This window comes from Rattus norvegicus, chromosome 11 (assembly GCF_036323735.1).
Source record: "Rattus norvegicus strain BN/NHsdMcwi chromosome 11, GRCr8, whole genome shotgun sequence".
Classification (NCBI taxonomy): Eukaryota; Metazoa; Chordata; class Mammalia; order Rodentia; family Muridae; genus Rattus; species Rattus norvegicus.
In genome coordinates this window covers 52,798,873-52,815,526 of record NC_086029.1, presented here as the reverse complement: position 1 = coordinate 52,815,526, position 16,654 = coordinate 52,798,873, and the positions used below count along the sequence as shown (strand labels likewise).

Genomic DNA, 16,654 nt, shown 5'->3' with positions numbered 1-16,654 from the left:
CTGGATGTAGCCACCAGGAAATCCCAGATTCCAGGAAAGCAAGAGGTTCCCAGGACCCAACAGGTATGACATTAGCCAAAATACCCAACAAATGGGGAGAGAACCTGTAGTGACCATATTCAGTTATGACTCCCAGGTTGGGAGATCGGGCACCATCTCATCTCCAAATTTTGAATCCAGAATTGCTCCTGTCTAAAGGAAGTAAGGGGGAAAAGTATGGAGCAAAGACTGAAAGAATGGCCATTCAGAGACTGCCCCAACTTGAGATCGATCCCATATGCAGAAACCAAACACTATTATGGATGACAAGAACTGCTTGCTGACAGGAGCCAGATATATCTGTATCCTTAGAGGCTCTGATGACAAATACATATGCAGATGTCACAGCCAACCATTGAACTGAGCATAGGGACCTGAATAGAAGAGTTAGGGCAAAGAATGAAGGAGCTGAAGTCCTTTGCAACCCCATAGGAATAACAATATCAGCCAATCAGATCCCCGCCCCAGATTCCCAGGGATTAAACCACCAACCAAAGTGTACACAAGGAGCAACCTATGGCTCCAGCCGCATATGTAGCAGAGGATAGTCTTATCTGTCATCAATGGGAGGAGAGGCCCTTGGTCCTGTGATGGCTTGGTGCCCCAGTGTAGGGGAATGCCAGGAGTGGGTATGTGGATTGGGGAGCACCCTCACAAAACCAGAAGGAGAGGGAATGGAATAGGGGGTTTGTGTAGGGGAAACTGGGAACAAGGATAACATTTGAAATGTCAATAAAAATATCCAATAAAAAGGAATTAGAACTAATATATGACCTAATATATTACTTTGTGTATACATTATTAAAATCACTCATAACAGGAACTGAAAGTGATTTGAAACGTCCTATGCTTGTAGGAAGGCTGCCCAGAATATTCAAGGTTTGTAAAACAACTAAATACCAATACGTTAATGAATAAATTTTAAAAAACCTGTAAATTTACTTGAAAAACTACCATTTGGGCAAGAAAAGAAAATTTTATTATGTGATAATGTGAATTTTGTGTTAATAAATAAAATGAAATAAGCTAATCAAGTCCTCTTTAATGAGAACTCTTTTTATTCTTTTGATAAATACTGATGATACATATAGTATTCTTGTGCCTAATAGAAAAGTTTCAAAAATTCTATCCTTCTGTCACTTGAAATTCCATCTAAAAAAATTCTTTCAGTGTAAGAAGGGTCTCACTACAATGAGATTACAATTTACCAAAAAAGTAAGCCAATGACATTTTGCCTTGTGTATTATACTATTTCAAAGGAATTATACACTTTTTCTATAATTTTAACTTAAAAGTTTTTATAATGTATGATTATTTCTAAACTATAGCTTTAAAAAGCAAAATTAAGCTAATATTTGATTTATACTTCAATTTGCTCAATTAGTGTAATTTAATTTAGAATTAATTAAATCAGTTCTATGTTTCCAATCTTATGCATATTTATACAGAAGAAAGTAATTATAGAATAAAATCTATTTTGGAAAAGTGTTCATTTTAATTAATTGACATAATCATGTTCTTTTAAGTCATTTAATTGTGATATTTTGGTTATCAGAGTGAAGTACATATTTACTAGAGTGAATTATTCATATGTTCTTTCATACTATTCCAGGAACCAGGGGGTTTTGAATTCATTTCATTGTGTTGAGTTTGCAAATAAAAAATATTGAAAAAGAAAGTTCCATTAAATGGCATGCTTACCTTATTTCAAACAAACAGTATATTAATGCATATGCAAATGTCAAAATCGCTCTTGTGTTCTCATTTTGGTTCCATTTGTTGATGTATGTTCCAGGTTAAATTGCTTTGGTATTCATTAGTACACATGGTTATTGCTCTGCTAACAACCGAATTAATAACTTTAACTGACTATTATATATAATATACATAATTTATTCTTTCAAATGCTCAATGGATTACCTACATAAAAATCCTGATAATTTAAAGAAATTAATCATTTAAAAGCTGTAACAATAGAAGTTTAAAACAACTAAACTCCTTTTCTTTTCAAATATATTTCGATACATTGATAACTATGGCTTCTCCTTAGTACTCTATGGTTCTCGAGGGGGAACCTTGTTTGTGACCTAAAGTTAATGGTCATAATTATAAATAGGCTCAACGAGCTTGAAAATATACTGAATAACAGGTTAGCTTATAACGTTAATCAAATACAACAACTAGTTGTCAATACCATCAGTACAGTAAGAAGGTAGGCATAAGGTAAAACCTGTACCTGTTCTCATGACTTTAAGAATGGTATTTTATTTTTGTTATGGAGTGGCTCTCTCCAAGATAGAAATGTCTTTTTTCTATGTAATCTTTATAAGCCATAAGGTAAATAACAAAAATTAGCTTTAGAAAGTCCCTAGTACTGACCAGATTCACTGTGTCCCTCTATCTCTCCAAGAGTAAAATAAGCTGTTGATGGTCACTTTTAGATAAGCCATGCAGAAAGAAGACTAAGGTCCAGAGCAATTTGCTGGAAGGACAGAATCCACCCCAGCTGCCTGGAAGGGGTTTAGACCAACTCGGTCTCTTGGAAAGAATACTCTACTTGCCCAGCTGCCTGCAAACTCCTCCAGGTTCCCAGCATTTGTGAGCTGTTCTCCACGCTGTGGTGGGCTTAGATGATGCAACCATCCTTGAGTCATTCATGTTTCTTTCATTAACATGGCTCACTCACATTCCTATAGTAAACTCAGTAAAGCTCACAGACTCAGCTAGTTAGAATGGGTAGTATCCATATTTTGCTCTGTTGTAGGCTTCTCTGGCTGGGATGAAGAGACATATGTATTGCATCTCCCCTAGAAATTTTTTCTTACAGTAATTAACAAGAACTCAGTCTTTATTGCCTCCAGTTTTGATTTTATTTTGCTTTCGAATTTTACTTGTGCAGCTGGCAAGTGTAATCCCCTTGTGTAATGAAGAGAGTCAGAAGCTGAAGGGCAGCAGAGTGTTATGAAAGTAGATAATACATTTCGGATAAGCAAGCATTCATGTTGGTTATATGTTTTTTATTGGTTATTTTATTTATTTACATTTCAAATGTTATCCCCCTTCCCACTTAATCCTCGTGCCCCAAGCCCTGTACCTCCTGCTTCTATGAGGGTACTCCCCAACCCATCCACCCAGACACCCACTCCAGCCTCATCACCATAGCATTTCCTTATGCTGGGGTATCTAGCCTCCACAGGACAGAGGGGCTCCTCTCCCATTGATGCCAGATAAAGTAATCCTTTGCTACATATGGAGATGGAGCCATGGGTTCCTCCATGCATATTCTTTGGAAGTTTAGTCTCTGAGAGCTTTGGTGGAGTCTGGATGGTTGATCTTGTAATTCTTCCTGTGGGGTCCTTAACCCGTTTAGGTCCTTCCCCTAATTATTCCTTCGGGGTCCCCTACCCCGGCCCTTAGTTCAATGGTTGTCTGCCTGCATCTACATCTCTGTTGGTTAGGCTCTGGTACAGTTTCTCAGGGGACCTCTATACCAGGCTCCTGTCAGCAAGTGCTCCTTGGTGTCAACAACAGCATCTGGGTTTGATGTCTGAGGATGGGAAGGATTCCTAAGTGGGGCAGTCTCTGCATGGGCTTTACTTCAGTATCTCTTCCACACTTTGTTTCTATTTCTTTAGATAGGAGCAATTCTGGGTTAATATTGTTGAGATGGGCGAGTAGCCCAATCCATCTACTGGGAGCTGTGCCTTTCCACTGAATGTGATCACTACAGGTTCTCTCCCCTTTGCTGAATGTTTTGGCTAATGTTATCCCTGTTGGGTCCTGAGAACTTCTTGCTTCCCTGGCAAGTGGGACTTTCTAGTGGCTACCCCCAGTTCCCCATTCCCTGCTGCTACATACCTCCACTCAATTTTCTGAGTCTCTGTACTTATTCCCAGTCTCTTCCCACACCTGATCCTGCTCTCCCCCTTTCCCTTCTTCTCTTTCCCCCCTAGATCACTCCCTGTATCTCCTGTGATTATTTTCATCCAACTTCTGAGTAGGACTGAAGTATCCACAGGTTGGTCTTCCTTCTTCTTGGGTTTTACAAGGTCTGTGACTTGCATTATGGGTATTCCAAGCTACATTTTGACTAATATCAACTTATCGTTGAGTACACACCATGTGTCTTCTTTTGGGACTGGGTTACCTCACTCAGGATGATGTTTTCTAGTTCTATCCATTTGCCTAAGAATTTTATGAGGTCATTGATTTTAATAGCATACATTGTGTAAAGGTACTACATTTTCTGTATTCACTCATCTGCTGAGGGACATCTGGAGTCTTTCCAGTTTCTGACTATTATAAATAAGGCTTCTATGAACATAGTGAAGCATATGTCCTTGCTATATGTTGGAGCATCTTTTGGGTCTATGTCTGGGAGTAGTAGAGCTGTGTCCTCACGTAGTATTCTGTCCTAGTTTTTGAGGACCCGCCAGAGAGATTTCCAGAATGGTTATACCAGATTTCAATGCCACCAGCAATGGCAAAATGTTCTTCTTTCTCTACATCTTTGCTAGCATCTGATGTCACCTGAGTTTTTCATATTAACAATTCTGACTGCTATGAAGTACAATCTAAGGGTCATTTTGATTTGCATTTCCTTGATGACTAAGTGTGTTGAACATTTCTTTAGGTGCTTCTGCGCCATTTGAAATTCCACAGGTGAATTCTTTGTTGAGCTCTATTCCCCATTTTTTAAAAAGGGTCATTTGTTTCTCTAAAGTCTAACTTCTTTTGTTCTTTGTATATTTGTGATATTATCCCTGAATTGGATATCTTGGTGTGACTCTAACCTAGAAAGTGAAAGAACTGTATGACAAGAACTTCAAGTTTCTGAAGAGAGAAATTGAAGAAGACCTCAGAAGTTGGAAAGATGTCAATAAAAGAACCAATAAAGAGTTTAAAATCCCTTTTTAGAGGAGAAAATTTATGTTGCATAGTAACTCATGGAAACTTTCATAATGTAGTAGAGCCAGGAGTAGGTCATATTGGGTTAATATCTTTAAAGGAAATGGCATTTGTTGTGAAAAAGAAAATAACATTTTTCTTATTCATTTTTCTTTTTTCTTTTTTAATTGGATACTTTCTTTATTTACATTTCAAATGTTATCCCCTTTCCTGGTTTCCCCTTCCCAAACCTCCTATCCAATCTCCCCTCCCCCGTCTTCTATAAGGGTGCTCCCCAATCCATCCACACACCCACTCCCATCCCCCAGTCCTGGCCTTCCCCTACACTGGGGCATCTAGCCTTCACAGGACCAAGGGCCTCTCCTCCCATAGATGACCTACAAGGCCATCCTCTGCTACATATGCGGCTGGAGCCCCCGGTTTCTCATTGTGTACTCTTTGGTTGGTGGTTTAATCAATGGGATTTGTGGGGGTCTGATTGGTTTTGTTGCTCTGCCTATTCATTTTAATCTAGCTATTCAAAAAATGAGATAATATACAATTTCAGGTTTGGGAAGCATTATCTTACAAGATACATAAAAATAAAAGTAAGCAAAAAATAATAAATGCAAGGGTTCTCAATAGATTTCTACTCAATGTTGCTGACTTAACTGATTTTGTTCCCTTAGTTAAGGACATGTAGGTAGAAATACTGTTTTATTTTAACTTAAGCCTTACAAAACTCACTGATTAATATTCACATGCTTATGTTTTCTTTTTTCCACAATGTAAGAAATGTGTACAATCTACAAAACTATAAAGAGAGGATACTTTGACATATTGTATAGGAGACCACAGCAGTACAAACCGAAAGAAATACTTTCATACATGCAAAGGATAAAAATCCTGCTGAGAAGTCCACACCTAACATGAGAAGAGTTTCTTAAATGACAGGAGATTGCACAACTTTGGAACACACAAGGCTTGCACAAAGAGTGTGACAATGATTCTTGTAACAAATAATTAAATTCAGCCAAGAAGAGGAAACACTCTCAGAAAAACTTAAAACAATAAAAATTAACACAAGAAAATTACATAATAAATACCTTTTACTGGGGTTGGGGATTTAGCTCAGTGGTAGAGCGCTTGCCTAGGAAGCGCAAGGCCCTGGGTTCGGTCCCCAGCTCCGAAAAAAAAAAATACCTTTTACTAAAGAATGAAAAATTAGCCATTCATTTCTCATGAAGTAACTGAATTTTTAGTTACTATTACATAATTTCTCCACTCTTGTTACTATTAAAAACACATATATTTCATAGGTAAGAATTACTTTGAATTAATGTCAAAATAGAGAAGTTAGAAAACTATTTTTGTTGTTTTTTAATAAATCATTTTATTTGTTTACATTTCAATTGACACTCCCTTCCTGATTACCCCTCCACAGACATTCCATTCCATCCTTCCTCTCCCCTGTTGCCTTTCCCTCTGGGAATACTCCCCCACCTACTCCCACACTCCTGCCCTTACAGCTCTCAAATCCCCCTACTCAGGGGCATCAAGCCTACACAGGAACAAGGGCCTTCCCTTTCATCTATGTGAGATAAGGCCATACTCTTTGGTTGGTGGTTTAGTCTCTGGGGGCTGTTGGTGGTCTGGTTAATCGATACTGTTCTTCCCATGGAGTTGTAAACCCCTTCTGCTCCTTCAGTATTTTCTCTAGCTCTTCCAATGGGGTCTCCTGGCTAAGTCACATGGTTGGCTGTGAGTATCTGTATCTGTACTGGTTAGATGCTGGTAGAACCTCTCATGGAACACCTATACCAGACTCCTGTCAGTAAGAGCTTCTTGTCTGGGTTTGACGTCTGCTGATGGGATGGTTCTCTAAGTGGGACCCTCACTGGATAGTCTTTTTCTTGAGTCTCTGTTCCATTTTTGACCCTGTTTTACCTTTGGACAGGAACATTTCTGGGTTAACAATTTTGAGATGGGTGAGTAGGACCATCCCTCAAATAGGGCTATGCCTAATCTACTTTAGGAGTTCTCTACAGGTTCTTTCTCCCCTTTGTTGCATATTTCTCCTAAAGTCATCCCTGTTGGTTCTGGAGAGCCTCTTGCTTCCTTGGTGTCTGGGACTTTCTGGTGGCTAACCCCAGTTCCTCATCCCCCACATATTTCTATTTGATTTCCTCACCTTCTATACTTCTCTCCTGTCCCCTCCAATACCTAATTCTGCCCCCCTTTTTCCTCCCTTTCCTCTCTCCCTCACAGCTATACCTCTCTCTACCTCCTGTATTATTTTGTTTATTATTATTTGACCAAAAATATACAAAATATAAAAGGATCTATTAAAACACATTATTATGTATTTAGAAACATTTAGCAGGCATAATGAGGTATGTTAATGCATTTCAAATTATATTATATACACAATGAGATTAGAGTGGTAATGGGTGCTTCTCTGATATACAGGTAAGAAAAGTTTGGAAATCGGATTGACAGTGTTTCAAAATGCTAAAAAGTCCTTATTCTACCATTGTATACCATTTCCTGCTACATGCATAACAAGGAGGGAAGACATGTATCCAAGCCGAAAAATAACCCTCACTCTAAACTTGTCAATTATGCTTGTATGTGCATGAAATAGAAAAGACTTGAACTTAAATAGGAGAGTGTCTATTTATGTTCATAGCAGCTTTCTGTTAAAGAGAACAACAAACATGTAAGAAATCAAAAGCATCTACAACAAATGAATAGGCTGATACATTCATTTAATTGAAAAGATTTCAGGGATAATTGTGGACAAAATACTGAGTTTGAAAGAAGAAACGGAAAGGGAGTAGAAATTTATTACCTAATTTTGTTAATTATTTTAATTTTTAATAAATTTAAATTAAACTATTTAATAAAACTATTACCTTAAAAATAAAAATGTAAGCATAAAGAGGAAAATCCAGTAAAATTAAAAACAAGACAAATTTGTGACTCCCACATTCATCATGCTAGAGACAATAGTATTTGCAGGGAGGAATACACAGTGGTTATCCATTATCAAATGCTAATCCCTAAAATCATGCAGAAAAGTCACATTGCATAGAATAGCACATAGCATGTTTGTACATGTGTGTATACATAAATATATATTTACATAATATATGTACATAAATATAAATACATAAATACCTAGTTACAACTAATTATATACCCAATATATCTTAGGTCCCCCAATATAATTATATACTTAAACAACTTGTCTTAGTTAGGGTTTCAGTTGCTAAGAGGTGACACTATGACCAAGGTAACTCTTATAAAGGACAACATTTAAATGAGGCTAGCTTACAGGTTCAGAGGTTCAATCCATTATCATTAATTTGGGAAGCATGGTAGTTCCCTGGCAAGCTAGGTTCTAGAAAAGGAGCTGAATGTTCTACATCTTGTCATAAAGGAAAACAGGAGAAGATTGGCACCCAAGAAACTAAGAAAAAGGTTTTAAAGCCCACCCACACAGTGACACACTTCTTCCAACAAGACCATCCCTATTTTAACAAGCCCACATCTTCTAATAGTGCTTTCTTGGGTGAAGCATATTCAAAACATCATACAATTAATATTTAAAATAATTAACTGTAAGGGAATTTTATTCAAGCAACATGGCTTCTCTGGCAAGGAATCATATCTAAAAGACTTTCTATGTTGTTGTGATCTACCTGGAATGCAGAAAACCACATTTAAGCTCTCTGGCTAGAATACAGACATGCCCTTAGCACACAGAGTTAATCCCAAACAATACGTGAGAGTATAGTTTGTTGTAGGAAATAGCCGTGTGTGAATGTTACATCAACTGAGGTGAGACAGAATAATGAATGAGGGAATGATTCGATAGAATAAGTCAGAGATAGAATACGCCCAATTTTCATAAGAATAGATAGGAAATAGATGCTACTTAAGGGCATGGTAGAGAGAGAGTCTTTAGGGAAGTTCAGTGCAGCTGAATTGAGGCAGTTTTGTGCAGTTCAGAGTGGAGCACGGTTGAGTTCTACTTAGTCATTGCAGAGAACATGAGTTGTTGTAAGTATGGGCAGTTATCTCCAGGTCAGCAGAAGCAATTTTACCAGGACAGTTTTACAGAGACAGGTTTCAGATAAGGATAGAATGAGACAGAATGAAAAGGACCTCAAATATTTGGACCAATTGCCAGAGTTAGTTTGAGGTTGGGCAGAGCAATGAGAAGCCAAGGTAGCGAGATTGAATCCGTCAAACATGAGAGGAGTATGAGACAGAAAAGCTGAGTTGAACCAGCTATTCAGAGTTCAGAAATAACTAGAAAGGGTGAACTTACTCAGTGATAACCATCCAAGACAACAATTATATCTGGCAAATAGAAATTATGTTTACAGTTGAAATTTAAAATACATATTTATAAATATACATACATACACATATACATACATACACACACAGGCATACACACATATTTAATTTAATCTTAGATATCTTTAGAAATGTCTAATTCTTGATTAAAAAGTGGGAAAAGTTGGATAAAAATACAAAAATACTAGTCTATTTTAATTAAAATTGTTTTGAATAAATTATTGTAAAATTTTCGGTTAAGGGAACAATATATTTGAGTATTAATATGTATTACATTCTGATTTTCCTTAAAATTACAGAATATTTTTGGTTATATCTATGCTAGTTTTCTCATTTTGCAATTCGCCTTGCTTTAGATTAATATTTACCTTTTACAGCTTCCATAACTATAACACATGTATTATGTATATTATATGAAATGGTACCAATATTATGACACTTTAAATTGTATTTAATTATTTCATACATAATTCAGGAACGTTTGTATGGTTTTTGTACGGATTGAAATTAAAGAAACAGCATCATAACATAAATTGATACTTTTTACTAATGAGTTATATTTAGTAAAAAGATTGAATAGTAGAACTCAATATACTATTACAAAGTTAGGATTAAGTAAAGGTATTGTGTTGATAAGGAATTTATGACCATATAAGATCCTAGTGTATTAAGTAAGATGCTATGCTAGAATTGTAAACATATGACAAGGACATGGCACAGCTGTTATAAATACCTACTGTCCTATCAGTAGACTGGGTTCATATCTCAGCACTAACATTGTGTACAAATTCAGTTCCACAAATTCTCATGCTACTTTTCAGCATCTATGAGTCTTCATGAACGTACATGTATGCATACACAGAAAAATAAAATTTATAAAAATAATGTTGGGCTGGAGTACAAAGAAACTATTTTAAAAATGATTTTTTATACTAATATTTGAAGAATAATCAAAACAGGTAGTTTTCAGGTTACTCAACAGAGAATACTGATTTTAGTGGTCTAAGTATTCTTATTTTTTAGAACATGAAGTTAGGGGGTAGAGGGGTAGGAAGGATCTGGGATTAGCTTGGGAACAGAAAAAAAATGACGAAATACTTTTTATGAATTTTTAAAGTAAATTAAAGTTTGAAAGAATCTGCAACAAAATAAAATGTACAAATTATGATATTCAATAACTTCCTAATTTTTAATATAGGACCCAGAGATGGAGTTATTAGTATATAATATTAAGAGAAAAAATCATTTATTAGCTGTCATTAGCAATAAATAAAATAATAAGAGTAAATGCTCTCACATTTTTAGTTCTGACTTTGATGTGCATGTGTGTGTGTATATATATATATATATATATATACACATACATATACACATGCTATTCTATAATAAATGATGTTATAGAATACTAGAACACAGAAAAGTCTGTAAATTAAAGTGTACATCTTTTTGTTTCATTTTGGTGGATTGGAATATAATAGTTTGTTATCCAAAATAACAAAATTAACCATTCAGCCTTTAAGGAATTATGAACCCACACAATGTGAGTACAAGAGAAGACTATTCTTGCCATTATCAGGATGACTTATTGAATTGGTTGTTTTCAGCTGAGATTAAAGGAAACTGTAAATTAGGTCCTTGTTCTTTCAAAGCCAGGTACTATGTTGTTTATTGTGTTTTGTCTAAGAAGAAACAACATCTTATTTATTTGAAGCATGTGGTGGTTTGAATACATTGGGCCCCTAGAGATTCATTTCAATGCTTGGCATTAGTAAGCAGCACTGTTGGGGGGTATGACCTTATTGGAGGAGGTGTGGCCTTGTGAGAGGAAGGGTGTCACTATTGAGGTGTGCCTTTGAGGACTTTAATGGAGGAGTTAGAGAAAGGACTGAAGGAGCTGAATGGGTTTGCAACTCCATGGGAAGAACAACAATATCAACCAAGCAGAACCCCCAGAGCTTCCAGGGACTAAACCACCAACCAAGAGTACACATGGAGGAACCCATGGCTCCAACAGCATGTGTAGCAGAGTATGGCATTGTTGGGCATCAATAGGAAGAAAAGCCCTTGGTCCTGTGAAGGTTCATTTTCCCAGAATAGGGGAATGCCAGGGTGTTGAGCGGGGCATGGGTGGGTGGAAGTGGGTGGGTGGGAGTGGAAATGTCTGCATGGTATCAGGGAGAGGGTGGAGGGATGATGTGAGAGGGGGAGAAAGGGGGTAATATTTGAAATACATACATAAAATATCCAATAAAATATTTTAAAAATGATCAATGTATGCCCAGTATCTGATTCCATTTTCCTCTTGACTGTCTTCTATTCAAGATATAGAACTTTGTGTTTCTTCTCCAACACCATGTCTGCCTGCATGCTGCTATGCTTCCCTGAAAGTGCTAATGGCCCCAAATAAACATTGTCCTTTATAAGATTTACTTTGGTCCTGATGTCTTCCACAACAGTAAAACCCAAACTACTTTAATAGGTATTTCATTATTATTCTAATATTTAAATTAGTTGACACGTTTAAAGATGCATAATAAACTAGGAGACAGAACCACTAGTAGTAGAAACATGGGCTAAACTACCAACCCGACCATTACTAAGTTAGGATGAAAGAAGTGAAATTGTTTAAATGGAAAAGGCATGAATTTAAACTGAGTATACTGGATTTTTTTGGATAAAAAGTAAATGTCAGTAGATATGATGTTTTGTATATCCATAGGCCATGGAGTAGCACTATTAGGAGATGTAGTCTTTTTGGAGTAGGTATGACATTGTGAATATGGGCTTTAATACCCTAGCTCTAGCTAGGAATTAGCTGGAAGTGAGTATTCTGCTAGCAGCCTTCAGAGAAAGATATAGAACTCTCAGCTCCTCCTGAACCATGGATGCGGCCATGTTCCTACCTTGATAATAGACTGAACCTCTGCACCGGTAAGCCAGCCCCAATTAAATGTTGTCCTTATAAGAGTTGATTTTGTCATGGTGTCTGCTCACAGCAGTAAAACCCTAAGACAGGAGAGAAGAATTGAACAGTAAAATATAATTAATCAGGTTTCAGGGGTTTATTGCTGTGAAGAGACACAATGACCACTATAAATCTATAAAGGAAAATATTTAACGACACGTGCATTACAGTTCCAGGGTTTAGTCTATTTTCACCGTGGTGGGAAACATGGCAGCATGCTAGCAGACATGATGCCTGAAATGTAGCTGAGAATTGTACATCTGGATCAACAGGCCACAGGAAAAGAGAGATGCTGGACCTGGCTTGAGAATATGAGACTTCAGAGTCCACTCAGTAGTGACATACTATTCCAACATGGCCACATGTTCTAATAATGCCACTCTGTACAAGCCTATGCCAGCTATTTTAATTCAAACCACCACAAATTATTTCTGCATAATTGTTCTTTGTAAATAGATTTTGCAATGTGCATTAGACAAGTGTGAAGAATCTGGAGAGCTTTTTGTACCTGTTGTTAAATTATAAGGGGTCAAATATTCAGAATGTATCAACAATGTAAGAATGAACTACAGAGTAACAACTACAATTTGAATTTTCTCACTTTTGTAAAATCAACTGTAGATTTGTTATGATTCCTTGTATAATGAAGAAGAACTCTGCCTTTTTCATGGATAAATCATAGGTGCCACTAAGATCCTTAAGAATATGTATAGACACAAACAAAAAATGGACAACAAAAAGGTGACTGGATTTTGAAAAGTTTCAATCAAAATTACCTTTCACAATGATTCCTATACTCAGAATTATTATGTTTTTAACTCACAGAAGATCAATTATCTATAAATAGTGTTTGAAAGAACCTAGCATCTATTGGAGTAATCTTATGATTTAAATAAAAGTAATCACTTAATGCTTTAGATCCAGTGGATCATGAGAGGAAAATATTATATCAGATGACTTTTTTAAAGTAAATTTATCTTACCAATAATATAATTCCTGTGAATTAGTTTGTACTGTGAAATACTTCCACAATATTGTAAATAGTGAAAATATCTGAGATGCCCTGACAAAGGTATATTGCTAGCTCAAAGGAACCTTCTGAGCATACATGGTATGTCTTCATTCACTGCTGACAGCCAGGAAAAAGAGAGGTATCACTAACTTACGGCTGTAAGAGCAAGTTCTTCAAGTATTAACTGCTGCTATCAGAACAAGGTGTACAGGAAACTCTCCTACCATGGATTTCAGATAAGTGTGAATTTCTAAGAGAAGTAGTAGTTAATCCTCACTTATAGCTAGCGCACCATAGTAACTGACAATATAAATATACTTAAAGAAATAGTTCAAACAACAGAAACACACACACACACACACACACACACACACACACACACACACACGTGGAAAATTACCAGAACACACTAAATAGGAAAAATAGGAATTATTTGGGAAGAATGTTCATAAATTAATAATGCTTATTTCAACATTGAATGGGATATAAAAACTACAAAGTAATTCAGTGAAGTTAATGCAGGATTTTTTGATTAATTTTGAGTCAATTTTATGCTCGTTTAGTGAACAGATGAGTTAAATAAAGGACATTTAATTCTGTACCTAATAAAATGTCACTTATATGTTACAAGCATATAACAACCAGTACAGTCTAAAACAGTTAGTATTGTACAGAAGCCAATCAATAGGGTTCTATGACAAGATTTTCCCCTATTGATCATAAACGGGGTAGTTTAGCATTAAAGGCTAACGTTAATGAGCAAATGAAATTTATACGATCAGCTCTGTGTAATTAAACCTACAGCCAGATGTTGATTTGCAGTTCATTTGGAGTGGAATCAAAGTTATAGGATACACTGCTGCTTTCATTATGTGTATATTTATGCCTTAGGATGCTTTGATATTTATGTTTATAGAATTTTATATTATGCTTCAACATGAATTACTGAATAAATTGATTTTAGTATTATAAACACTACATCTAATGTTAATATAACCAAAAAGTAAAATGGCACCTAAAAGGAACGCTATCATCTAGTAATTAATATCCTGAAAATTATTAATGAACATGATTATTTATAGACTTTCCCCAGAGGGTATAGCCATTGATAGGTAATTATTAAGTCATTTGTTTCCACAATAATTATAAATCTGTAGAACTACATGTTACTGCAAATATAAATATATGTCACCTTTTAAGACATTTTCTTTCTACCAATGAGTTCCATAATGAAAAATATTTTCAGAATGTAGGTTCATACATTTATGCTCAAAATTGCTTTCAATAATTTCTTTCACTCTTTAAAATAACATTTTGTAAACAAAAAAAAGAGTTCGTCATTGTATAAATTTTTAATTGAAGAATCAGTAAAGGACAGTTATCTCCCACATTTGGTACATTCTTTTATTTTCTTTTAACTTTTATTTGTCGGAAAGCTAGAATTCTTGACAGTTTTTAAAAGTAAACTAGATTACTTGGTAACGTTCTGTAAGTAATTTAACTATATAGAACTTTTAAATGTTTTACCAGTCTAAAAACTGAAATATACTCTATTACATCAGTAAATTAAAAAGTCTATTATATCTTTAAATAGGCTCTAACACTTAAATTTGAAAAATAGATATATGTATACATTTATATATTTATAGGCATTCATATATATATGAGTCAATGCTATTATAATATTTTAAATTGAGTGTTATATAAACTTGATTCTTTACCATGATCTCATCTCAAAATAGATTGAATTCATAGTTTGATATAAAACTTACTGTTATTTAATCTCATTTCTCTTCCATTGTTTCTGAATTGTCCTGGATTAGATGGAGCAATCTCAAAAGACACTACTCGTACAAATGCGAGCAATTACCATCAGGAAAAGAACCCTGATAGACCAAACCAAACAATATAAAACGTCAGCTCTAACCCTTTAAGCAAAACAGAAAAAAAAACCTATACATTTTTATTTATTGATAAACACACACAATGCCATAATGTGAATATGGATTAAATAAGAGATTGTTATTTTGATAATAGGAAGGAATTGAAGAGAGAAGAGAGATGGGGAGGATGATATAAATACTTACATGAAATTCTCAACAAGTAAATATATTTTTGTGTATGTGGAGAAGCTTTGAAAATTGATCCATATTTATGAACTTTTACAGAGCTCAAGTGCAAGTGGATGAAGGATCTCTACATAAAACCAGATACACTGAATCTAATAGAAGAGAAAGTGGAAAAGAGACTTGAACAATGGCACAGGGGGAAATTTCCTAAACAGCATACTAATAGCTCAGGCTCTAAGATGAACAATTGATAAATGGGACCTCATGTGTCTGAAAAGTTTCTGTAAGGAAACGGACACTATCAATAGGACAATGAGATACTATTCAGCTATTAAAAAATAAAAACAAATAAAAAACATCTTGAAATTTGCAAGTAAATGAATGGAAATCTAGAATTCCATCTTGTAGAAGGTAAACCAGACCCAAAAGCATATGCATGGTATGTTCTCACTGATAAATGCATATTAGTCAACAAGTACAGAATATTTAGGATACAACAGACTATAAGGAGTGTAACAAGCAGAAAAGTTCAAGAGAGGATGATGCAATGTCACCTAGAAGGGGAAACAAAATAATCATGGGAGGCAGAGGAAGGGAGAAACCTAGGTGGGATAGGAGAGGAAAGTGAAAGGGAGGGCAGGATCAGGTATGGAGGGGAGACAAGAGAAAGTCCAGAGGGCCAGGAGAATGACTAGGAATATGCAGCTGTGGAAGTGAAAGGCAGAGAGAACCTCTAGAATGTCCCAGAGACCTGTGATGTGGGAACAATGGTGAGGACCTTAGTCAAAATGCCCAACAATGGGGAGATAGAACCTGAAGATATCATCACTAGTAGATAGATAGAACCCTCAGTGGAGGGATTGTGTCATCAAACTACCTTTAAAATTGGTGACCCAGAGTTGTTCCTGTCCAGAAGAAATGCAGGCACAAAAATGGAGCAGAAATTGAGGGAAGGTCATCCAGTGACTGGCCAACCTTGGGGTCTCTCCCACTGGTGAGCACAAAACCCTCACACTCCTATTGAGGGTATATGGTGCTTCCAGACAGGAGCCTAGTGTCACTGTCCTCTGAGACTCTCTTCCAGCAGCTGATTGAGATATAGATGCAAATATTTACAGCCAACCATTAGACTCAGATCAGGGACCGCTATGGATGAGTTAGGGGAAGGATTGAAGGAGCTAAAGGGGACAGCAGTTCCATAGGAACACCAACGGTATCAACAGATGGTTCACCAGGCAGGTCGCTTGCAGCAGGAAGGTTTGTCTTACCTGTGGTCGGGAGGCTCAAGTTTGCTCGTGGGGTGTTGCTTACGAG

At 36.0% G+C, this 16,654-nt stretch overlaps 1 long non-coding RNA gene across 1 annotated transcript in view; it reads right to left on the bottom strand.

The window, feature by feature from the left end:
* LOC103693548 (uncharacterized) overlaps nt 1–16,048 on the bottom strand; it is a 39,067-nt gene extending 23,019 nt beyond the window's left edge. Inside the window, exons 1-2 of the long non-coding RNA XR_595039.4 lie at nt 15,044–16,048; nt 12,198–12,300 (exon numbers count right to left, since the gene is read on the bottom strand). This is a non-coding gene — a long non-coding RNA (uncharacterized LOC103693548). The remainder of the gene's footprint in view (nt 1–12,197; nt 12,301–15,043) is intronic.
* Between the last annotated feature and the right edge of the window lie 606 nt (nt 16,049–16,654).